The sequence below is a fragment of the Arachis ipaensis genome, chromosome B10 (genome assembly GCF_059453495.1).
Source record: "Arachis ipaensis isolate K30076 ecotype BB chromosome B10, ASM5945349v1, whole genome shotgun sequence".
Taxonomy (NCBI): Eukaryota; Viridiplantae; Streptophyta; class Magnoliopsida; order Fabales; family Fabaceae; genus Arachis; species Arachis ipaensis.
The window spans coordinates 108,807,000-108,829,651 of record NC_142435.1 but is presented as its reverse complement, the minus strand read 5'-3'; positions in this window follow the sequence as shown (position 1 = coordinate 108,829,651).

Below are 22,652 nucleotides of genomic sequence, written 5' to 3'. Positions count from 1 at the left end.
GAAAGCTAAATTCAGATCCAATTCTTAGAACAATTGAGAAGAGAGGTAAAAGATGATCCTAAAACTTAGAATCAATGAAGCTCTTCAATCTCAATTCAAATTCCAAGAACAGATAGATGAAGTTGCAGAAGAAATAGAAATGCCGAAAGAAAAACACAGATCTCAATTCCCAAATCCCAAATTCAAAACATTTGAAAATTAAAAGTGAAAACTGAAAAATGAGCTAAAGTAAAACTAAAATGAGCAAAAAGATCCTTTACAAATCAAATTAACTCCTATATATTTATACACTTTTCTATTTTTGATTTTTTAGGACTTGCAGTGGGCTTTTCAAATTAGTAAAGAAGTGGATCCAAGATGGCTTTTTATTGAAGTTGGACCAAGGGCCACCTCCAGTGAAGTGCTTAGTTTTGTAAGGAAACGTAGCGCTACCATGCCTTCTATTTTCCTTGTGCCAAGCCTCATACATAGCGCTCAGTGAGGTTAAGCAACGTAGCGCTACTTTGCTTGTATATGGGTTTCCATCTTTGAACCATGGCTGTCCCATTTGAGCCAATTTCCTTTTGCACATAGCGCTCAGTTGGGAGTTCCAACGTAGCGCCCTTCTTATGCGCATGGTTCCCTCTTTCGAGCCCTGGCCGTTTCCTTTTGAATGTTGCGCCTTGTTTTTTTCTTTTGTGAAGCCCGAAAACGTTGAAAGAGTTAACGTAGTGCTCTCTCCAATTGAGCGCTACCCTTGTTTTGTTGAGCGCTCCGTTGGAACGTTGAGCGCTATGCTTGAGCGCTTTGCTCTTCGAACCCTTATCACTAGCATTCAATTTGTGAACGCTCCGCTCAATTAGTGAGCGCTATGCTTGGTTCCTTTGAGTGCCATGCTTTTATTGCCACGGACACACTTTGGTTGAGCACGCTTTCCTGGTTCTTTCTTTTCTTTATCATTTCTTCACCTACAAGTAATCAAACCAACTAAACAAAGCATCACCAAATTCACAAGATCTCTGCATCAATCATAAGATCAACTAATTCCAGGATGAATCTTATGATTTTGTGTCAATTAAATGATGGTTGATTGATTTAACATAACCATGTAAATCTATTCCAAATCACTTACTTATAGTACAAGAAAGTACATAAAACCTAATGAAACAAGTGAAAAATGCTTGAAAAGCTAGCATAAGATGACTTGTCATCAACCATGCTGCTCTAAAGTATATACTCACTAAGCAGGAGTCTAAACCTAGACTTATAAGATGGGTATTAGTGTATTACTCCTGCAAGAGTTTGATATAGAAATTAGAGACAGAAAAGGGACAGAAAATCAGCTGGTTGATCACTTGTCCCGGATTGAGCCAGTAGCAGGGACTTCTTCTTCCTCCACTGACATATCCGAATCCTTTCCAAATGAGCAACTCTATGCCATCCGGACAGCACCTTGGTTTGCAGACATTGCAAACTATAAGGCTATACGGTTCATTCCCAAGGAGTTTACCAGGCAGCAAGCCTAGAAACTCATGCATGATGAAAAATAGAGATGCTCGGATGGAATAATCCGATGCTGTATGTCTGAAGAATAGGCACAGAGAATTCTATGGCATTGCCATGGCTCTAACTATGGAGGACACTTTGGAGGTGAGTGGACAGCCACTAAGGTACTCCAAAGTGGCTTTTATTGGCCTACTCTCTTCAAAGATTCTAGAGAGTTTGTCCGTAACTGTGATAGTTGCTAGAGGGCTGGAAATCTTCCTCATGGTCACAGCATGCCTCAACAAGGAATCCTAGATATTGAGTTATTTGACGTATGGGGCATAGATTTCCATGGGACCATTCCCGCCTTCATACTCAAACACTTACGTCCTTGTGGCAGTAGATTATGTGTCTAAATGGGTTGAAGCAATAGCAACACCCACCAATGACACCAAAGTAGTAATGAAGTTCCTCCAAAAGAACATCTTTAGCATATTTGGTGTCCCTAGGACACTAATCAGTGATGGAGAAACTCATTTCTGCAACAGACAGCTGGATTCTGTCTTAAGCCGTTACGGAGTTTGTCATAAAGTAGCAACACCGTATCATCCCCAAACCAATGGACAAGCTTAAGTCTCAAATAGAGAACTAAAGTGAATCCTAGAGAGGACAGTAAGTGCCTCTAGAAAGGATTGGGTTAGAAAGCTTGATGATGCTTTGTGGGCATACAGAACAGCTTTCAAAACCCCCCATTAGGACTGCACCATATCAGTTAGTATATGAGAAGTCTTTTCATTTGCCAGTGGAACTAGAACACAAGGCCTATTGGGCCACTAGATTCCTCAACCTCGATGCTAAAGCAGCAGGAGAAAAATGGCTGCTCCAGCTAAATAAGTTGGTTGAATTCCAATAAGATGAATTTGAGAATGCAAAGATCTATAAGGAAAAGGCAAAGAGGTGGCATGACAGGAAGATAGCTTCTAGAGTCTTTGAACCAGGGCAGAAAGTTTTGCTCTTCAACTCAAGGCTAAGATTATTCCCTGGGAAACTCAAATCCCACTGGAAGGGACCGTATGTGATCACAAGAGTATCACCTTATGGACACATAGAACTTCAAGGAGATATAGAGCCAGGAGGCTCAAAACTGTTACTAAATTAAGTACAGTGAAGTCCAGCTAAGGACACTAAAGAAGAACTTGTTGGGAGGCAACCCAACCTTACTCAACTATATTTAATTTCTTTCATTTTGTTTTTCCTTTTAGTTGTCAAAGTCATGATCATGTGTATCAGTCAAGAGACAAAATTTCACAACAGTGAAAACAGAACACTCCGAAAAGAGTGTCAAAGTTGAAACGCCAGTGAGGAAGCCCTCACTGGGCGTTCAACGCCCCAAGAGGGGAGCATTACTGGCGTTGCACGCCAGCCACGGAGCAGCCCCTAGTCATTCAAACACCAGTGCAGAGAAGCAGAGAATCTGGAATTCCCTAGCCTCTCAGGACCAAGAGGTCCTACAGAAGCTCCACCTACCCCACTTTCTTCCTTCCCATTGATCATATTTGCTCGAGGGCGAGCAAAACTCTTAAGTTTGGTTTTTCAAAAGCTCTGGTTCATGACTTCTACCACTCTTAAGTATAGAAGAAGAGGATGGAGCAAACTAGAGAGCAGGCACATGAGCCTGTGCAGCCGCCTCAACAAAGACAAAGGAATGACATAGAAGAGATCAAGCACTACATAGGATCCTCAAGGAGGAGTGATGAGCGGATATTTTATACACTTTTTGGGGTTAATTTCATATAGTTTTTAGAATGTTTTAGTTAGTTTTTAGTTTATTTTCATTAGTTTCTAGGAAAAATTCATATTTCTGGACTTTACTATGAGTTTGTGTGTTTTTCTGTAATTTCAGGTATTTTCTAGCTGAAATTGAGGGAGCTGAGCAAAAATCTGATTCAGGCTGAAAAAGGACTGCTGATGTTGTTGGATTCTGACCTCTCTGCACTCGAAATGGAATTTCTGGAGCTACAGGAGTCCAAATGGCGTGTTTCCAATTGCGTTGGAAATTAGACATCCAGGGCTTTCCAGAAATATATAATAGTCCATACTTTACTCAAGGATAGATGACGTAAACTGGCGTTCAACGCCAGTTTCATGTTGCAGTCTGGCGTCCAGCGCCAGAAACAAGTTACAAGTTGGAGTTCAACGCCAAAAACAGGTTACAACCTGGCGTTGAACGCCCAAAACAGCCCATGCACGTGAGAAGCTTAAGTCTCAGCCCCAGCACACATCAAGTGGGCCCCAGAAGTGGATTTCTGCACCATCTATCATAGTTTACTCATTTTCTGTAAACCTAGGTTACTAGTTTAGTATTTAAACAATTTTTAGAGATTTATTTTGTATCTCATGACATTTTAGATCTAAACTTTGTACCTTTTGACGGCATGAGTCTCTAAACTCCATTGTTGGGGGTGAGGAGCTCTGCTGTGTCTCGATGAACTAATGCAAGTATTTCTGTTTTCCATTCAAACATGCGTGTTCCTATCTAAGATATCCATTCGCACTTCAATATGAATGTAATGAACGTGACAATCATCATCATTCCTCCACGAACGCGTGCCTGACAACCACTTACGTTCCACTGTAGAATGAATGAATATCTCTTAGATCTCTTAATCGGAATCTTCGTGGTATAAGTTAGATTGATGGCAGCATTCAAGAGAATCCGGAAAGTCTAAACCTTGTCTGTGGTATTCCGAGTAGGATTCAGGGATTGAATGACTGTGACGAGCTTCAAACTCGCGAGTGCTGGGCGTAGTGACAGACGCAAAAGGATAGTAAATCCTATTTCGGTACGATTGAGAACCTGCAGATGATTAGTTGTGCGGTGACAACGCACCTGGACCCTTTTCACTGGAAGGATGGATGGTAGCCATTGACAACGGTGATCCACCAACACATAGCTTGCCATAGGAGGACATGCGTGCGTGAATCAGAAACAGAGGAAAGCAGAATTTCAGAAGACAAAGCATCTCCAAAACTCCAACATATCCTCCATCATTGCATACAAGTATAATTTGTGTTCTGCCCTTTTATTCCTTGCAATCAAATTTGATAAGTGAATTATTTTATTGTTTTCCTGACTAAGAGTTACAAGATAACCATAGATTGCTTCAAGCCAACAATCTCCGTGGGATCGACCCTTACTCACGTAAGGTATTACTTGGACGACCCAGTGCACTTGCTGGTTAGTTGTGTGAATTTGTGAAGAACTGTGATTTCCAATTTCGTGCACCAAGTTTTTGGCGCCGTTGCCGGGGATTGTTTGAGTTTGGACAACTGACGGTTTATTTTGTTGCTTAGATTAGGAAAAACTTTTCTTTTTGGTTTAGAGTCTTTTATTATTTATACCTTGTTAAAACACTTTAAATTTATAGCTCAATTAGCTAGAGCGTGGTGCTTATGTTCTTAGTAATTGGCTATCCTATTTTCAAAATCTTTTTCAAAAATAATTTTTCTTTGAATAAATCTTGTGCCAAACTTTAAGTTTGGTGTTTTCTTGTTGATTTTTCTTTGTTTTTTGAAAATTTTAGTTTGGTTTTCTAAAAATTTTAAGTTTGATGTTCTTTCTTCATTCTTGTGCTCTTGTGAGTCTTCAAAGTGTTCTTGAGTTTTCCTTGTGTCTTGATCTTAAAATTTTTAAGTTTGGTGTTCCTTGGTGTTTTCCCTCCAAAATTTTTGAAAACAAGGAGCATTAGATCTAAAAAAATTTTAAATCTTGTGCTATCTTATTGTTTTTCTCTCTCCTCTTTAAATTCAAAAAGTATCTTCTCTCTCTATTTTAAAGCAAATTTTCGAAATTTACCTTTAAAATTCAGATTTTTATTTCAAAATTTAAAACCTTTTTCAAAAATCATCATATCCTTTTCAAAATTTCCTAACCACTCTCTCTCTCCTCATTTTTTTTGAAAATCTTCACCCATTTTTATTTATTTTAATTTATTTTGTTTTCGAAATAAATAAATAAAAATATTTTTCTTCTATTTTACATCATCTCCCTTTCTCCATCATGGACCTAAGCGGAAATGAACAGTCCAGGAGGACTCTGGGGTCATATGCTAACCCCTCTACTGCTTCATATGGGAGCAGTATCTGCATACCCTCCATTGGAGTCAGTAGCTTTGAGTTGAATCCTCAGCTCATTATCATGGTGCAGCAAAGTTGCCAGTATTCCGGTCTTCCACAGGAAGAACCTACAGAGTTTCTGGCACAATTTTTACAGATTGCTGACACAGTACATGATAAGGAAGTAGATCAGGATGTCTACAGATTATTACTGTTTCCATTTGCTGTAAAAGACCAAGCTAAGAGGTGGTTAAATAACCAACCTAAGGCCAGCATAAGGACATGGAAACAGCTGACAGAAAAATTCCTGAATCAATACTTTCCTCCAAAACGGATGACACAGCTAAGGCTGGACATCCAAGGCTTTAAACAAGGAGATAATGAATCTCTTTATGATGCCTGGGAGAGATACAGAGAGATGCTACGAAAATGCCCCTCTGAAATATTTTCAGAGTGGGTTCAGTTAGACATCTTCTACTATGGGCTTGCAGAAAGAGCTCAGATGTCTCTAGATTACTCAGCTGGTGGATCTATCCACATGAGAAAGACAATTGAAGAAGCTCAAGAGCTCATTGATACAGTTGCCAGAAATCAGCATCTGTACCTAAGCAGTGACCCTTCCATAAAAGAAGAGGTTAAAACAGTAACTGCTGAACTCAGTCTTGTAAAACAAGCTGCTGAATTCAATCAACAATTGGACTTTCTAACAAAGCAGTTAGCCGAATTCAAGGATAGACTACAAGAGACAAGGATGGCTAATATAAATATAGAAGAACAATTGAAGCAAACAAAGCAGCAGCTGTCAAAACAAATAACAGAAGAATGCCAAACAGTTCAATTAAGAAGTGGGAAGACAGTAAATACCCCACCTCAAGGCAGCAAGAAGCCAAGAAATGAGAAAACTACCCAAAATCCACCTAAGGACAGTAAGAGCCCAGGGAAAAATAATTCTGGCACTAAAACGCCAAAAATTGGGTGGAAGGCTGGCGCTGAACGCCCAGACCATGCTCAGGACTAGCGTTCAACGCCAGAAACAAGCAAGGATCTGGCGTTGAATACCCAAAAGAAGCACAGTTCTGGCGTTCAGACGCCAGGAACAGATGAGGAGCTGGCATTTAACGTCACTCCAGCTTCTAACTCTGGCACTCAATTGCCAGTGAGGGATCAGACACACAAGTGCTGATGACAACCCATCTAAAAAGGCTTCTTCAACCACTTCTGTAGGAAATAAACCTACAGCAACTAAGGTTGAGGAATATAAAGCCAAGATACCTTATCCTCAAAAACTCCGCCAAGAGGAGCAGGATAAGCAATTTGCTCGCTTTGCAGATTATCTCAGGGCTCTTGAAATAAAGATTCCATTTGCAGAGGCACTTGAGCAAATACCTTCTTATGCCAAGTTCATGAAAGAGATCTTGAGTCATAAGAAGGATTGGAGAGAAACTGAAAGAGTTCTCCTCACTGAAGAATGCAGTGCAGTCATTCTGAAAAGCTTTCCTGAAAAGCTTAAAGACCCTGGGAGTTTTTTGATACCATGCACATTAGAAGGTAATTGCACCAAGACAGCTTTATGTGATCTTGGGGCAAGCATCAACCTAATACCTGCATCCACTATCAGAAAGCTTGGTTTAACTGAAGAAGTTAAACCAACCCGGATATGTCTCCAACTTGCTGATGGCTCCATTAAATACCCATCAGGCATGATTGAAGACATGATTGTCAGAGTTGGGCCATTCGCCTTTCCCACTGACTTTGTAGTGCTGAAAATGGAGGAGCACAAGAGTGCTACTCTCATTCTAGGAAGACCCTTCCTAGCAACTGGACGAACTCTCATTGATGTCCAACAGGGGGAAATAACCCTGAGAGTCAATGAGGATGAGTTTAAGTTGAATGCTGTCAAAGCCATGCAGCATCCAGACACATCAAAAGACTGCATGAAAATTGATCTTATTGACTCTTTGGTAGAAGAGATCAACATGGCTGAGAGTCTCGAATCAGAGTTGGAAGACATCTTTAAAGATGTTCAGACTGATTTGGAGGATTCAGAGGAAATGAAAGAGCCTCTAAAATTTCCTCTGGAAGAGAAAAAACCTCCTAAACCCGAGCTCAAACCATTACCACCATCCCTGAAATATGCATTTCTGGGAGAAGGTGACACTTTTCCAGTGATCATAAGCTCTGCTTTAAATCCACAGGAAGAGGAAGCATTGATTCAAGTGCTAAGGACACACAAGACAGCTCTTGGGTGGTCCATAGGTGACCTTAAGGGCATAAGCCCAGCTAGATGCATGCACAAAATCTTATTAGAGGATAATGCTAAACCAGTGGTTCAACCACAGAGGCGGCTAAATCCAGCCATGAAGGAAGTGGTGCAGAAAGAGGTCACCAAATTACTGGAGGATGGGATTATTTATCCTATTTCTGATAGCCCTTGGGTGAGCCCTGTTCAAGTTGTCCCCAAAAAGGGAGGCATGACAGTGGTTCATAATGAAAAGAATGAACTGGTTCCTACAAGAACAGTTACAGGGTGGCGCATGTGTATTGACTACAGAAGGCTCAATACAGCCACCAGAAAGGATCATTTTCCTTTACCATTCATAGACCAGATGCTAGAAAGACTGGCAGGTCATGATTATTACTGCTTTTTGGATGGCTACTCAGGCTATAACCAGATTGCAGTATATCCCCAGGATCAAGAGAAAACAGCATTCACATATCCATCTGGAGTGTTTGCTTATAGAAGGATGCCGTTTGGGCTGTGTAATGCGCCTGCAACCTTCCAGAGATGCATGCTCTCTATTTTCTCTGATATGGTGGAAAAATTTCTGGAAGTCTTCATGGATGACTTCTCAGTATATGGAGACTCATTCAGCTCCTGTCTTGATCACCTGAAACTAGTTCTGAAAAGATGCCAAGAGACCAACCTAGTTTTAAACTGGGAAAAATGTCACTTTATGGTTACTAAAGGGATTCTCCTTGGGCATAAAATTTCAAACAAGGGAATAGAGGTGGATCAAGCAAAAATAGAGGTAATTGAAAAATTACCACCACCTGCCAATGTTAAGGCAATCAGAAGCTTTCTGGGGCATGCAGGATTCTATAGGAGGTTTATAAAGGATTTTTCAAAAATCACAAAACCTCTGAGCAATCTGCTAGCTGCTGACACGCCATTCGTGTTTGACACAGAGTGTCTGCAGGCGTTTGAAATGCTGAAAGCCAAGCTGGTCACAACACCAGTTATTTCTGCACCAGACTGGACATTACCATTTGAGCTAATGTGTGATGCTAGTGATCACGCCATTGGTACAGTATTGGGACAGAGGCATGACAAGCTTCTGCATGTCATTTATTATGCTAGCCGCGTTTTAAATGACGCCCAGAAAAATTACACAACCACAGAAAAAGAATTGCTTGCAGTGGTTTATGCCATTGACAAGTTCAGATCATACTTAGTAGGATCAAAAGTGATTGTGTATACTGACCATGCTGCTCTTAAATATCTACTCACAAAACAGGATTCAAAACCTAGGCTCATCAGATGGGTGTTGCTTCTGCAAGAGTTTGATATAGAAATAAGAGACAGAAAAGGGATAGAGAACCAAGTGGCTGATCATCTGTCCTGGATAGAGCCAGTAGAAGGGACATCCCAACCCTCTCTTGAGATCTCTGAGACTTTTTCGGATGAGTAATTATTTGCCATTCAGGAAACACCATGGTTTGCAGACATTGCAAACTATAAAGCTACAAGGTTCATACCCAAAGAGTACAACAGGCAACAAAAGAAAAAATTAATCACTGATGCAAAGTACTACTTGTGGGACGAACCCTATCTCTTCAAGAGATGTGCAGACGGAATAATCCGTAGGTGTGTGCCTAGAGAAGAAGCACAAAGGATCCTATGGCATTGCCATGGATCACAATATGGAGGCCATTTCGGAGGTGAGCGAACAGCCACCAAGGTCCTCCAATGTGGCTTCTATTGGCCCACACTCTATAGAGATTCCCGAGAGTTTGTACGTAACTGTGACAGTTGCCAAAGAGATGGTAATCTGCCTCATGGTTACGCCATGCCTCAACAAGGAATCTTGGAGATTGAGTTATTTGACGTATGGGGAATTGACTTCATGGGACCTTTCCTACCATCATACTCAAACACTTATATTCTGGTGGCAGTTGACTACGTATCAAAATGGGTAGAGGCCGTTGCCACACGCACCAATGATACTAAAACAGTACTGAAGTTCCTCCAGAAATATATCTTCAGCAGGTTTGGGGTCCCTAGAGTACTAATCAGTGATGGGGGCACTCACTTCTGCAACAAACAGCTTTACTCTGCCATGTTCCGGTATGGGATTCGCCACAAGGTGGCAACTCCATATCATCCACAAACTAATGGGCAAGCTGAAGTCTCTAACAGAGAGCTAAAAAGAATTCTAGAACGAACTGTAAATACCAGTAGAAAGGATTGGGCAAGAAGCTTGGATGATGCTCTGTGGGCATACAGAACAGCATTCAAGACTCCTATAGGCACCTCTCCATACCAACTTGTATATGGTAAGGCATGTCACCTGCCCGTGGAACTAGAACATAAAGCCTACTGGGCAACCAGATTCCTGAACTTTGATGCAAAATTAGCTGGAGAAAAAAGATTGCTTCAGCTAAATGAGCTAGAGGAATTCAGATTCACTGCTTTCAAAAATGCCAAGCTTTATAAAGAGAAATAAAAAAAGTGGCATGACAGAAAGATGTCATCTAGAATCTTTGAACCAGGACAGAAGGTTCTGTTGTTTAACTCTAGACTCAGGCTATTCCCCGGGAAACTGAAATCCCGGTGGAAGGGACCATATGTGATTACAAGTGTATCACCATATGGTTATGTGGAACTTCAAGATATTGATTCTGATAAGAATTTCATTGTTAATGGACAGAGAATCAAGCACTATCTTGAAGGCAATATTGAGCAAGAGTGCTCAAGACTGAAGCTAAATTAAAAGCTCAGCAAGGTCCAGCTAAAGACAATAAAGAAGCGCTTGCTGGGAGGCAACCCAGCCATGGGGCATCACTTCCTCTAAGCATTTTGCCCTATTCTTGATTTTATTTGTTTATATAAAGTTCATTGATACTAAGGTAAAGAGTCAATTGTATAAGTTTACAGGGTTACAGAAGGATTCTGCACACAAAACAGAGAAAAAGAGCTCACTGGCAAGAAAACGCCAGTAAAAGTCTGTTTTAGGCGTTCAACGCCCAAAAGAAGCATCCACTGGGCATTGAACGCCAGTAAGGATAGCCATATGGGCGTTAAACGCTAGAAAGAAGCATCTTCTGGGCGTTGAATGCCAGAAAGAAGCTCCTTCTGGGCGTTTAACGCCAGATTTACAGCGTCCTGGGCGTTTAGAAAAACGCCCAGTGACAAAGGAGTTCCTGGCGTTCAACGCTAGAAAGAAGCAACAGCTGGGCGTTGAACGCCCAGGAGAAGCAGCAGTTGGGCGTTGAACGCCCAAAACATGCTGCGTTTAGGCGTTCAAACGCCAGGATAGTGGGGAGGAGGTAAATTCGTTTTTTCTTCATATTTTTCATTTTAATCTTAATTCTCATGTTTCAATTCATGATTTCTTGCATAAACATGTTACAAACCCTGATTTCTAAAATCCCTAATTTCTAAAAACCCTTCTTTAAAAATATTAAATGTATCTTAATCCATAAGCACAAATCCTTTTTTTCAATCCAATTCAACTCTTTTTCAAAATTTTCAAAACAAATCTATCTCTTTTCATTCAAAAATCTTGTCAACTAATCAATATCTTTTTCAAATCTCCATATTATCTTTTTCAAAAATCCAATTTTATCTTTATCAAATATCTTTCATATCTTTTCAATTTTAAATTATATCTTTTCTTATCATACTTATTTTTTTTAAAATCATATCTTCTATCTTATCTTTCTCCCTATTTTCGAAAACCCCCCTCCCTTTTAAAAACCCATTCGGCCTCTTTCCTCTCATCCACCATCCTACACTAGCTCTCCTTCTATCCCTCTCCTTTCTTTTCTTTTGCTTGAGGACAAGCAAACCTCTAAGTTTGGTGTGTTTATCCGTGATCACTAAACCATACCCACTAAGATCATGGCTCCTAAAGGAAAACAACCCACTCCAAGAGGCAAGAAAGAGAGTGTTCCAAAACCACTTTAGAATCAAGGGAAGTTCTTAACTAAAGAACATTCAGACCATTATTACAAAATAATGGGTCTAAGATCAGTGATCCCGGAAGTTAGATTCGATCTGAAAGAAGACGAATATTCGGAGATCCAGGAGCAAATTCGAATCAGGAACTGGGAGATCCTAGCTAATCCTGAAACGAAAGTGGGAAGGAATATGGTCCAGGAGTTCTATGCTAATATGTGGCAAACAGACAAGCAAAGACTATCTGGATCTGCTCTCTATGACTATCGGACCTTGGTCAGAGGAAAGATTATTCATACCCACCCTGACAAGATCAGGGAGATCTTAAAGCTACCTCAGCTGAAAGATGATCTAGACTCCTTCAATAGGAGAATGATGAGAATAGACAAGGGCCTGGATAAGATTCTAGAGGATATATGTATCCCTGGAGCCAGGTGGACCACCAGCACGAAGGGTGTCCCAAATCAACTCAAAAGAGAAGATCTCAAACCAGTCGCCAGAGGATGGCTGGACTTCATTGGGCATTCTCTGCTGCCCACTAGCAACCGTTCTGAAGTCACTATTAGAAGAGCAGTGATGATCCATTGCGTCATGATGGGAAAAGAAGTGGAAGTTCATCAACTGATTTCAACTGAATTTTACAAAATTGCAAACAAAAATTCCAAAGATGCCAGGTTGGTTTATCCAAGCTTGATTTTTATGCTCTGTAAGGACGCTGGAGTAAGGATGGGAATAACTGAGTATATCTCAGTTGAGCGGCCAATCACCAAAGCATCAATGGAAAAACAACAAGCACATGATGACCCCATCAAGAAGAGAACACGGGAAATTCTCCCAGAAATCCCTCAATCTGAATACTGGGAGTATCTTGAAACATCTATTACCAAGATTCAAGAAGCTATGGAACAAATAAAGAAAGAACAGAAGGAACAAAGTAGCATTCTTTGCTATTTGCTTAAAGAACAGGAGGAGCAAGGGCGTGATTTAAGGGAATTGAAGCGCCAGAAATTATCTCTTGAAGGACTAAGCACCCCGCAGATTAGAGGAACATCCACTTCCCAGAACAAAGGTTGTTAAATTCCAATCTTAGCCTTAACTCTGTGATAACTGTTTTTATTTTAGTTTTACCTTAGGAGTCATATAGTAATAATTAGTATCTATATTTTTGATTTTATCTCCAATTAAGCTATAATTTAATTTTATCATCATCATTAAACATGAATAAAATAGAAGAATTTCTTTAGAATAAGAGGCAATATTTTTCGAGTTTTTAATAAGAAAAATTCTAATTATTTGCATGTGGTGGCAATGCTTTCTGTCTTCTGAATGAATGCTTGAACAATGCATATGTCTTTTGAATTTGATGTTTAAGACTGTTAAATATGTTGGCTCTTGAAAGAATGATGAACATGAGACATGTTATTGATATTCTGAAAAATCATAAAAATAATTCTTGAAGCAAGAAAAAGCAGTGAATACAAAAGCTTACAGAAAAATATATATATATAGAGAGAGAAAGAAAAAGAAAAAGCAAGCAGAAAAAGCCAAACCTCTTAAAACCAAGAGGCAAGAGCAAAAAGCCAATAACCCTTAAAACCAAAAGGCAAGGGTAAATCAAAAGGATCCCAAGGCTTTGAGCATCAGTGGATAGGAGGGCCTAAAGGAATAAAATCCTGGCCTAAGCGGCTAAACCAAGCTGTCCCTAACCATGTGCTTGTGGCGTGAAGGTGTCAAGTGAAAAATTGAGACTGAGCGGTTAAAGTCAAGGTCCAATGCAAAAAGAAGAGTGTGCTTAAGAACCCTGGACACCTCTAATTGGGGACTTTAGCAAAGCTGAGTCACAATCGGAAAAGGTTCACCCAATTATGTGTCTGTGGCATTTATGTATCCGGTGGTAATACTGGAAAACAAAGTGCTTAGGGCCACGGCCAAGACTCATAAAGTAGCTGTGTTCAAGAATCATCATACTGAAATAGGAGAATCAATAACACTATCTGCTTTCTAAGTTCCTATAGATGCCAATCACTCTGAGCTTCAATGGATAAAGTGAGATGCCAAAACTATTCGGAAGCAAAAAGCTACTAGTCCCGCTCATCTAATTAGAATCTGAGCTTCACTCAAAAACTCTGAGATATTATTGTTTCTTGACTTATTAGTAGTCTATTTTATTTATCTAGTTGCTTGGGGACAAGCAACAGTTTACGTTTGGAGTTGTGATGAGCGGATATTTTATACGCTTTTTGGGGTTAATTTCATATAGTTTTTAGTATGTTTTAGTTAGTTTTTAGTTTATTTTCATTAGTTTCTAGGCAAAATTCATATTTCTGGACTTTACTATGAGTTTGTGTATTTTTCTGTAATTTCAGGTATTTTCTGGCTGAAATTGAGGGAGCTGAGCAAAAATCTGATTCAGGCTGAAAAAGGACTGCTGATGCTGTTGGATTCTGACTTCTCTGCACTCGGAATATAATTTCTGGAGCTACAGCAGTCCAAATGGCGCGCTTCCAATTGCGTTAGAAAGTAGACATCCAGGGCTTTCCAGAAATATATAATAGTCCATACTTTGCTCAAGGATAGACGACGTAAACTGGCGTTCAACGCCAGTTCCATGTTGCAGTCTGGCGTCCAGCGCCAGAAACAAGTTACAAGTTGGAGTTCAACGCTAGAAACAGGTTACAACCTGGCGTTGAACGCCCAAAACAGCCCATGCACGTGAGAAGCTTAAGTCTCAGCCCCAGCACACACCAAGTGGGCCCCAGAAATGGATTTCTGCACCATCTATCATAGTTTACTCATTTTCTGTAAACCTAGGTTACTAGTTTAGTATTTAAACAACTTTTAGAGATTTATTTTGTATCTCATGACATTTTAGATCTAAACTTTGTACCTTTTGACGGCATGAGTCTCTAAACTCCATTGTTGGGTGTGAGGAGCTCTGCTATGTCTCGATGAACTAATGTAAGTATTTCTGTTTTTCATTCAAACTTGCGTGTTCCTATCTAAGATATCCATTCGCACTTCAATATGAATGTGATGAACGTGACAATCATCATCATTCCTCCACGAACGCGTGCCTGACAACCACTTACGTTCCACTGTAGAATGAATGAATATCTCTTAGATCTCTTAATCAGAATCTTCGTGGTATAAGCTAGATTGATGGCAGCATTCAAGAGAATTTGGAAAGTCTAAACCTTGTCTGTGGTATTCTGAGTAGGATTCAGGGATTGAATGACTGTGACGAGCTTCAAACTCGCGAGTGCTGGGCGTAGTGACAGACGCAAAAGGATAGTAAATCCTATTCCGGTACGATTGAGAACCTGCAGATGATTAGCCGTGCGGTGACAGTGCACCTGGACCCTTTTCACTGGAAGGATGGATGGTAGCCATTGAAAACGGTGATCCACCAACACATAGCTTGCCATAGGAGGACATGCATGCGTGAATCAGAAACAGAGGAAAGCAGAATTTCAGAAGATAAAGCATCTCCAAAACTCCAACATATTCTCCATCATTGCATACAAGTATAATTTGTTTTCTGCCCTTTTATTCCTTGCAATCAAATTTGATAAGTGAACTATTTTATTGTTTTTCTGACTAAGAGTTACAAGATAATCATAGATTGCTTCAAGCCAACAATCTCTGTGGGATCGACCCTTACTCACGTAAGGTATTACTTGGACGACCCAGTGCACTTGCTGGTTAGTTGTGCGAATTTGTGAAGAACTGTGATTTCAAATTTTGTGCACCAAGGAGCACTGGCCACCATCATTCAGGTGGATTCGTTCTCTTTTACCTCTTTCTTGTTATTTTTCTGTTTTCTATCTATTTATTTATCTGTTCTCTAGTTCTAGTTGCATGATCATTTGCGTTGATGTCTTAAAGTTGTAAAATGTCCCATATATCCCTCACGTTGCTTAAATAAAAAAAATTTATTGAAAAGAATTGAGAGATACATGAATTTCAAGTTTAAAATATGATTAGTTTAATTATGTTGATATGGTGTCATTTGCTTTTGTTTTCTGAATGTATGAAATAAATAGTGCATATTTGAAGTTGAAATTTTAGAATGTTGGCTCTTGAAAGAATAAGAAAAAAGGAAAAATATTATTGATAATTTGAAAAATTTGAAAATTGATTCTTGAAGTAAGAAAAAACAGCAAAAAGAAAAGGAAAAAGCATGTTGCAAAAAAAAAATCAAATATGCATGCGAAAAAGAAAGAAAAATGGCGAAAGAAAAGAAAAAAAAGCAGAAAAATCCATTACTGCCCAAAAATGCAGGAAAAGGAGGGCAGATTGAAAAAGCCAGTTGATGGGCGGAAAAATGTCAGTTAAGAATTTCTAATAAAAACAGCGTTGTCAGTACAGTCTTAACCGACAAAATTCCCACTATCAATTTAATTTGTGTCACAATTAAAATTAAATAACTGGGAGTAGAATTCCCAGGTCGTTTCCCAAAGAGTTGACACAAGATGCAATTTATTGGTTAGGAATTTTCTGAGTAATTTTTTTGAGGTAAAGAACGGAAAAAAATGAATAGCGAGAAATTAAAGCAGCAAACAATAGCAAGAGATGTTATATATTTGATGAGAAATCTTGGTTAGGAGAGATAATTGGAATTTCTATCCTTGTTGTCTTTCTCCAAGTGCAATAGTAAAGGGTTATTGCTTCCACTCAGTTATTCCCTTGCAGTTTCAAAGGAAGGTCAAGTGGGTAGTACTAACTCTGGTTTACAAGTCCTAGCCACTTCCCAGGGAAGGACTAGAGTCAGTGAAAATTGAGTTAGTAGCAATTCTCAATTACATATTACACTTGAGTATTACAACTCAAGGGTTTCCAATTAATCAACTCCTAAGCCAAGTTGGGAGCTCTACTCCATTAACATGAATGCCATTTTCACAGACATATCAAAGGAGTAGATAGGAGACATGGTAATTAAAATAAATTAATAAAATCAAATTTGGCATTGATAATTAATTAAAGAAATTAAACAAGTAATAGAATTAAATATAAAAATAATTCATTGCATTAATAGAGTTCAAAAATAACAATATCCAAATATGAACACAGGGCAACTGAATAGAAAAGAGTAATTGAGTTATTAGAAGAGCAAACTATAGAGATGACGACTTCAATCGAAAGTAGTAGCATCTCTCTCAATATCCAATCCAAAGCAAAACTAAGAAATCTAAGAACCCTAGGAGAAATAGTGTTTTCTCTCCCTAGAATTCAAAAACTGAACAAAAACTAAAGTGAAAGTAAAAGTGAAGTGTGTCCTCAGTCTCTGCTATACCCCTGCCTCTAGTCTGCATTTTTAGGCCTGAGACTAGGTCCAAAACAACCCAGAAATCGCCCCCAGCGAGTCCTGCCAAGTGCAGCACATGACGTTCTATCACGCGTACGCGTCGCTGGACTTCTGTGCTCGTCACGTGTACGCGTCAATTCACGCACACGCGTCACTGTAAGATGTGCCAATTCACGCGCACACATCAACCATGCGTGCGCGTTGATCCTCGCTGCTCAGTTCCTTAGTTTCTTGTTTTCCTTCCACTTTAACATGCTTCCTTTTCATCCTTTAAGCCATATATTCATGCCCTGTAAACCTGAAAATACTTGACAAACACATCACGGCATCGAATGGTAATAAAGGAGAATTAAAATTTAACAATTTGAAGGCCTAGGAGCAAGTTTTCAATCATAACACAAAATTAGGAAGGAAATGAAAAACATGCAATTTACATGAGTGAATGTGAGATTAGTTGACACAAAATCACTCAATTCAGTTCAAAATATATCATAAAATAGTGGTGCATCAAATCTCCCCAAACTTAAACATTAGCATGTCCTCATGCTAAGCTCAAGGAGACCAAAAGGATGAAGGGGAAAAAGTGAGACTTATGCAATGCAATTTATCTATAGGGATGCAACTACATGCTAAATGTTTCTACCTACTTGGTTAAAAGTAAACAAATTCTCCAAGACAAACATAAACCGGATCCTACTAATTCAAATCACACAATAAGGTACAGGTAAACTTGTAAGAAGAAAGCTTATGAAATCCGGGAACACAGAATCGAGCATCGAACCCTCACTGGAAGTGTATACACTCTAATCACTCAAGTGTTTAAGGGTTGATTCTCTCGGTTTTCTACTAATCTTGCTTTCTAAGGCTTGCCTTTCTTCTACCAATCAACATAATTTAATGCACAAATACACATATCAAGAGGTCTTTTCAAGGGTTGTAATGGGGCTAGGGTCAAGGTTGGAATGTATTTGGTTAAGTGGACTAAAATCTGAATCCTTAATTAACTTAAACTTCTCACCTAACCTAAGATATTCCAAGTCATTACAATGCAAAAACCTGTTACCCATTGAATATTTTTATTTATCACAAATTCATGCATCTTAATGTCTTTTGAATACCAATCATATGCATTAATTTAATTATTTCACTTGGGACATTTTGTCCCCTTTTTATTGCTCTTTTTTTTTTATATGCATAAAGGATGTATATGATTAAAATGTTAGATGCATGAATAAGTGCCCAACTATATTCACATTTTCACATAAGAATATACAATACCCAATTTCCTCAACATGCATTCCCCAATTCAAGTTCCCCACACTTAATTCATGTACGCTTCACAAAAATGTCGGTAAAGATTTTCACAAAAATTATCGCATTGCAAGTATAGTTCTAAACCAAAAATTAAACCTCAATCAACATTTAATTTGTTTGTCACTAAAGCAAACCCAATAAAAATAAACTAAAGTATTTAAACCTCGGGTTGTCTCTCAAGGAATTGCAGGAAAGTGTTTTTACTATTGGTTATGGAAAAGAATATTTTTGGGTTTCGTAATAAGAGACAAGTAATATAAATAACAAGGAAATAAAATAACAACTAAGAAAAGTCCTAACAAGGATTGAGAATTAGAATTCCTATCCTCATTATCATCATCAATTGTGATGGTAATTGCCTTTTGCTTTCACTTAGCTAACCTCTAACAATGAAGGAAAGTCAAGTGAGCAAAAATCAACTTAAGTTCACAAGTCCTAATCAAAGACTAGATTTAGTGAAACCTAGGTCAACTAGCAAGTCTCAATCACCAGTCAACAAAAGAATTCTGATAACTCAATAGTCTCTAATTGATCAATCCAAGTTAAGAACATAAAAATCTAATTTAAAATCCAACCAAGCATTTTATCAAATACTTGGAAGGCATAACATAAAAACATGATAAAATTAACAAGGAATATTAAATCTAAACAACCAATTGCAAGCATCAATAACTAACAATAAAAGAGAGTAACAATAAACATGGAAAACATAAATCGTATTAATAGAATCAAATGTAACAAAAGCTTATAAACATAAAAATGGTGGAAAAGGGGAATCAACAAAAGAAGATAACTAAGGTACTAGAACAAATGAAAGTAGCAGAAAACCAAATTAAAGCAAAGTAGAAGTCTGAAATTGAGAAGAGCTAAACCTAAAAACCCTAAAACCTAGAGCCTCTCTCTTTAGAAAACTACATCTAAAACCTAAAGTTGTATGAATGAATGTATGAATGATTGATTCCCCCTTCCAGCTCCATTCTGCAGCCTCTAAGACGTATTTTCGGGCCTGAAACTGGGTCCAAAGCAGCCCAGAAATCGCCCCAAGCATTTTCTGTAAATTACAGCACGTGTCGCTCTGTCACGCGTACGCATCGCCCATGCATACGCATCGCTCAAAAAATCCCTGGTCACGCGTACGCGTCATCCACGCATACGCGTCACTTGCCTGATGCGCTGGTCACGTGATGAGCGGATAATTTATACCCTTTTTGGCATTGTTTTTTTACATAGTTTTTAGTATGTTTTAGTTACTTTTTATAATATTTTTATTAGTTTTTATTCAAAAATCACATTTTCTGGACTTTACTATGAGTTTTTGTGTTTTTCTGTGATTTTAGGTATTTTGTGGCTAAAATTGAGGGACCTGAGCAAAAATCTTATACTCGAAGTGGATTTTCTGGAGCTACAGAAGCCCAATTAGGGCGCTCTTAATTGCGTTGGAAAGTAGACATCCTGGGCTTTCCAGAAATATATAATAGTCTATATTTTTTTCGAGATTTGATGGCCCAAACTGGCGTTCAAAGTCAGCCTAAAAATTCTAGCGTAAAACGCCCAATCTGGCACCAGAATTAGAGTTAAACGCCCAAACTGGCACTAAAGCTGGCGTTTAACTCCAAAAACAGCCTATGCACAAAAAATCTTCAATGCTCAGCCCAAGCACACACCAAGTGGGCCCCGAAAGTGGATTTCTGCACTATTTGCACTTAGTTACTCATTTTCTGTAACCATAGGTTACTAGTCTAGTATATAAACTACTTTTAGAGATTTATTTTAGAGTCTTTTTGACCAACTTTACCATCTTTGGAACATTGTACACATTTGGAGGCTGGCCTTATGGCAATGCCTAGACCTTTTTCACTTATATATTTTCTACGGTGGAGTTTCTACACCCCATAGATTAAGGTGTGGAGCTCTGCTGTTCTTCATGAATTAATACAAGTACTATTGTTTTTCTATTCAATTCATGCCTACTTCTTCTCCAAGATATACTCTCGTACTTAATTCAATTAAGTCAGAATGAAGAGGTGACCCGTGACAATAACCCAATCTTCGTTACTCGCTCAGCCAAGGTCGCGTACCTGACAACCACAAAGCGATCTACATGATGTTCAACGTAGTCATTGGATGACAGCTGGAGTATATTCTCTTGGGTTTCTAATCTAAGATTAGAACCTTTGTGGTATAGGCTAGAATTATTGGCAGCCATTCCTGGGATCCGGAAAGTCTAAACCTTGTCTGTGGTATTCCGAGTAGGATCCGGGATCCGGAAAGTCTAAACCTTGTCTGTGGTATTCCGAGTAGGATCTGGGAAGGGATGACTGTGACGAGCTTCAAACTTGTGAATATGGGTCACAAGTGACAGTGTGCAAAAGGACAATGGTCCTATTCCGACGCTAGCGGGAACTGACAGATGATTAGTCGTGCGGTGACAGTGCATATGGATTTGTTTTCATCCGAGAGGAACATACAGCTTTCCATGGAAGGAGGTAACGCATGGTTGGAAGAAGGCAGTAGGAAAGCAGAAGTTCAGAAGCAACAAAGCATCTCCATACGCTTATCTGAAATTTCCACCAATGAATTACATAAGTATCTCTATCTTATTTTATATTTTATTTATATTTTAATTATCAAAACCTCATAACCATTTGAATCCGCCTGACTGAGATTTACAAGGATGACCATAGCTTGCTTCAAGCCGACAATCTCTGTGGGATCGACCCTTACTCACGTAAGGTATTACTTGGACGACCCAGTGCACTTGCTGGTTAGTTGTGCGGAGTTGTGAAAAAGAGTTGAGATTACAATTGTGCGTACCAAGCTGTTGGCGCCATTGAGATCACAATTTTGTGCACCAAGTTTTTGGCACCGTTGCCGGGAATTGTTCGAGTTTGGACAACTGACGGTTCATCTTGTTGCTCAGATTAGGTAATTTTATTTTATTTTTAAGCTTTTTATTTTCGAAAAATTCAAAACAAAAATTAAAATATGTTTAGTTTTCAAAAAAAAATTTCTTCAAAATTTTTAAGAATGAATTCTAGAGTTTCATGAGATATGTTGAATCCTGGCTGGCTGTTAAGCCATGTCTAAAATTTTGGACCCAGGTTTCACTTATCCTTAGAAAAGCTTCTTTGTCTTTCTCATCAATTTAGCTGTTGTATGTAATGTTCTGCTGAAGCTTGGCTGGCCATTGGCCATGTCTAAATTTTTGGACCGAAGCTTTAGACTAACATTGCATGATTCCTGTAATTCTTATTAAAAATTTTGAATTTCTTTATTTTCATTTTCCAAATTAATTTTCGAAAAAAAATTACAAAAAAAAATTTAATAAAATCAAAAAACCGAAAATATTTTGTGTTTCTTGTTTGAGTCTAGTGTCAAATTTTAAAATTGGTGTCAATTGCATGTTTTAATTTTTCTTTAAATTTTCGAAAATTCATGCATGGTGTTCTATCTTGTTCTTCAAATTGTTCTTGATAATTTTCCTTATTTGATCTTTGCACTTTCTTGTTTTGGTGTCTTTTCTTGTTTTTTTTATATGCATTCTTGAATTATTAGTGTCTAAAGTTTAGAAATTTTTAAGTTTGGTGTCTTTCATGTTTTTTTTTTCTTAAAAATTTTCAAAAATATGTTCTTGGTGTTCATCATGATCTTCAAAGTGTTCTTGGTGTTCATCTTGACATTCAAATTGTTCTTGCATGCATTATTAGTTTTGATCTTAAATTTTTATGTTTTGCATCATTTAGTTGTTTTTCTCTCCCCTCATTAAAAATTCAAAAATCAAAAAAATATCTTTCCCTTATTTCACTCATAAATTTCGAAAATTTGAATTGATTTAGTAATAAAGTTTTAAAATTTAATTGTTTCTTATTAATCAAGTCAAAATTTTAATTTAAAAATTCTATCTTTTTCAAATCCTTTTCAAAAATCAAATCTTTTTCATTCTTTCTTCATATTTTTGAATTCTTAAAATTTGATTTTCAAAATTAATATTTAAGTTCAAAAATTTTCAAGTTGTTACTTGCCTATTAAGAAAGGTTCAATCTTTAAATTCTAAAATCATATCTTTTAATTTCTTGTTAGTCAAGTAATTAACTTTAATTTCAAAAATCAAATCTTTTTAATTTCCTTTTCAAATCTTTTTCAAAATGATTTTCAATCATATCTTTTTCAAAATCAATTTCAAAATCCTTTCTAACTTCTTATCTTTTCAAATTTATTTTCAAATCTTTTTCAATTAACTACTTGACTTTTTGTTTGATTTTAAAAGTTTTCTAT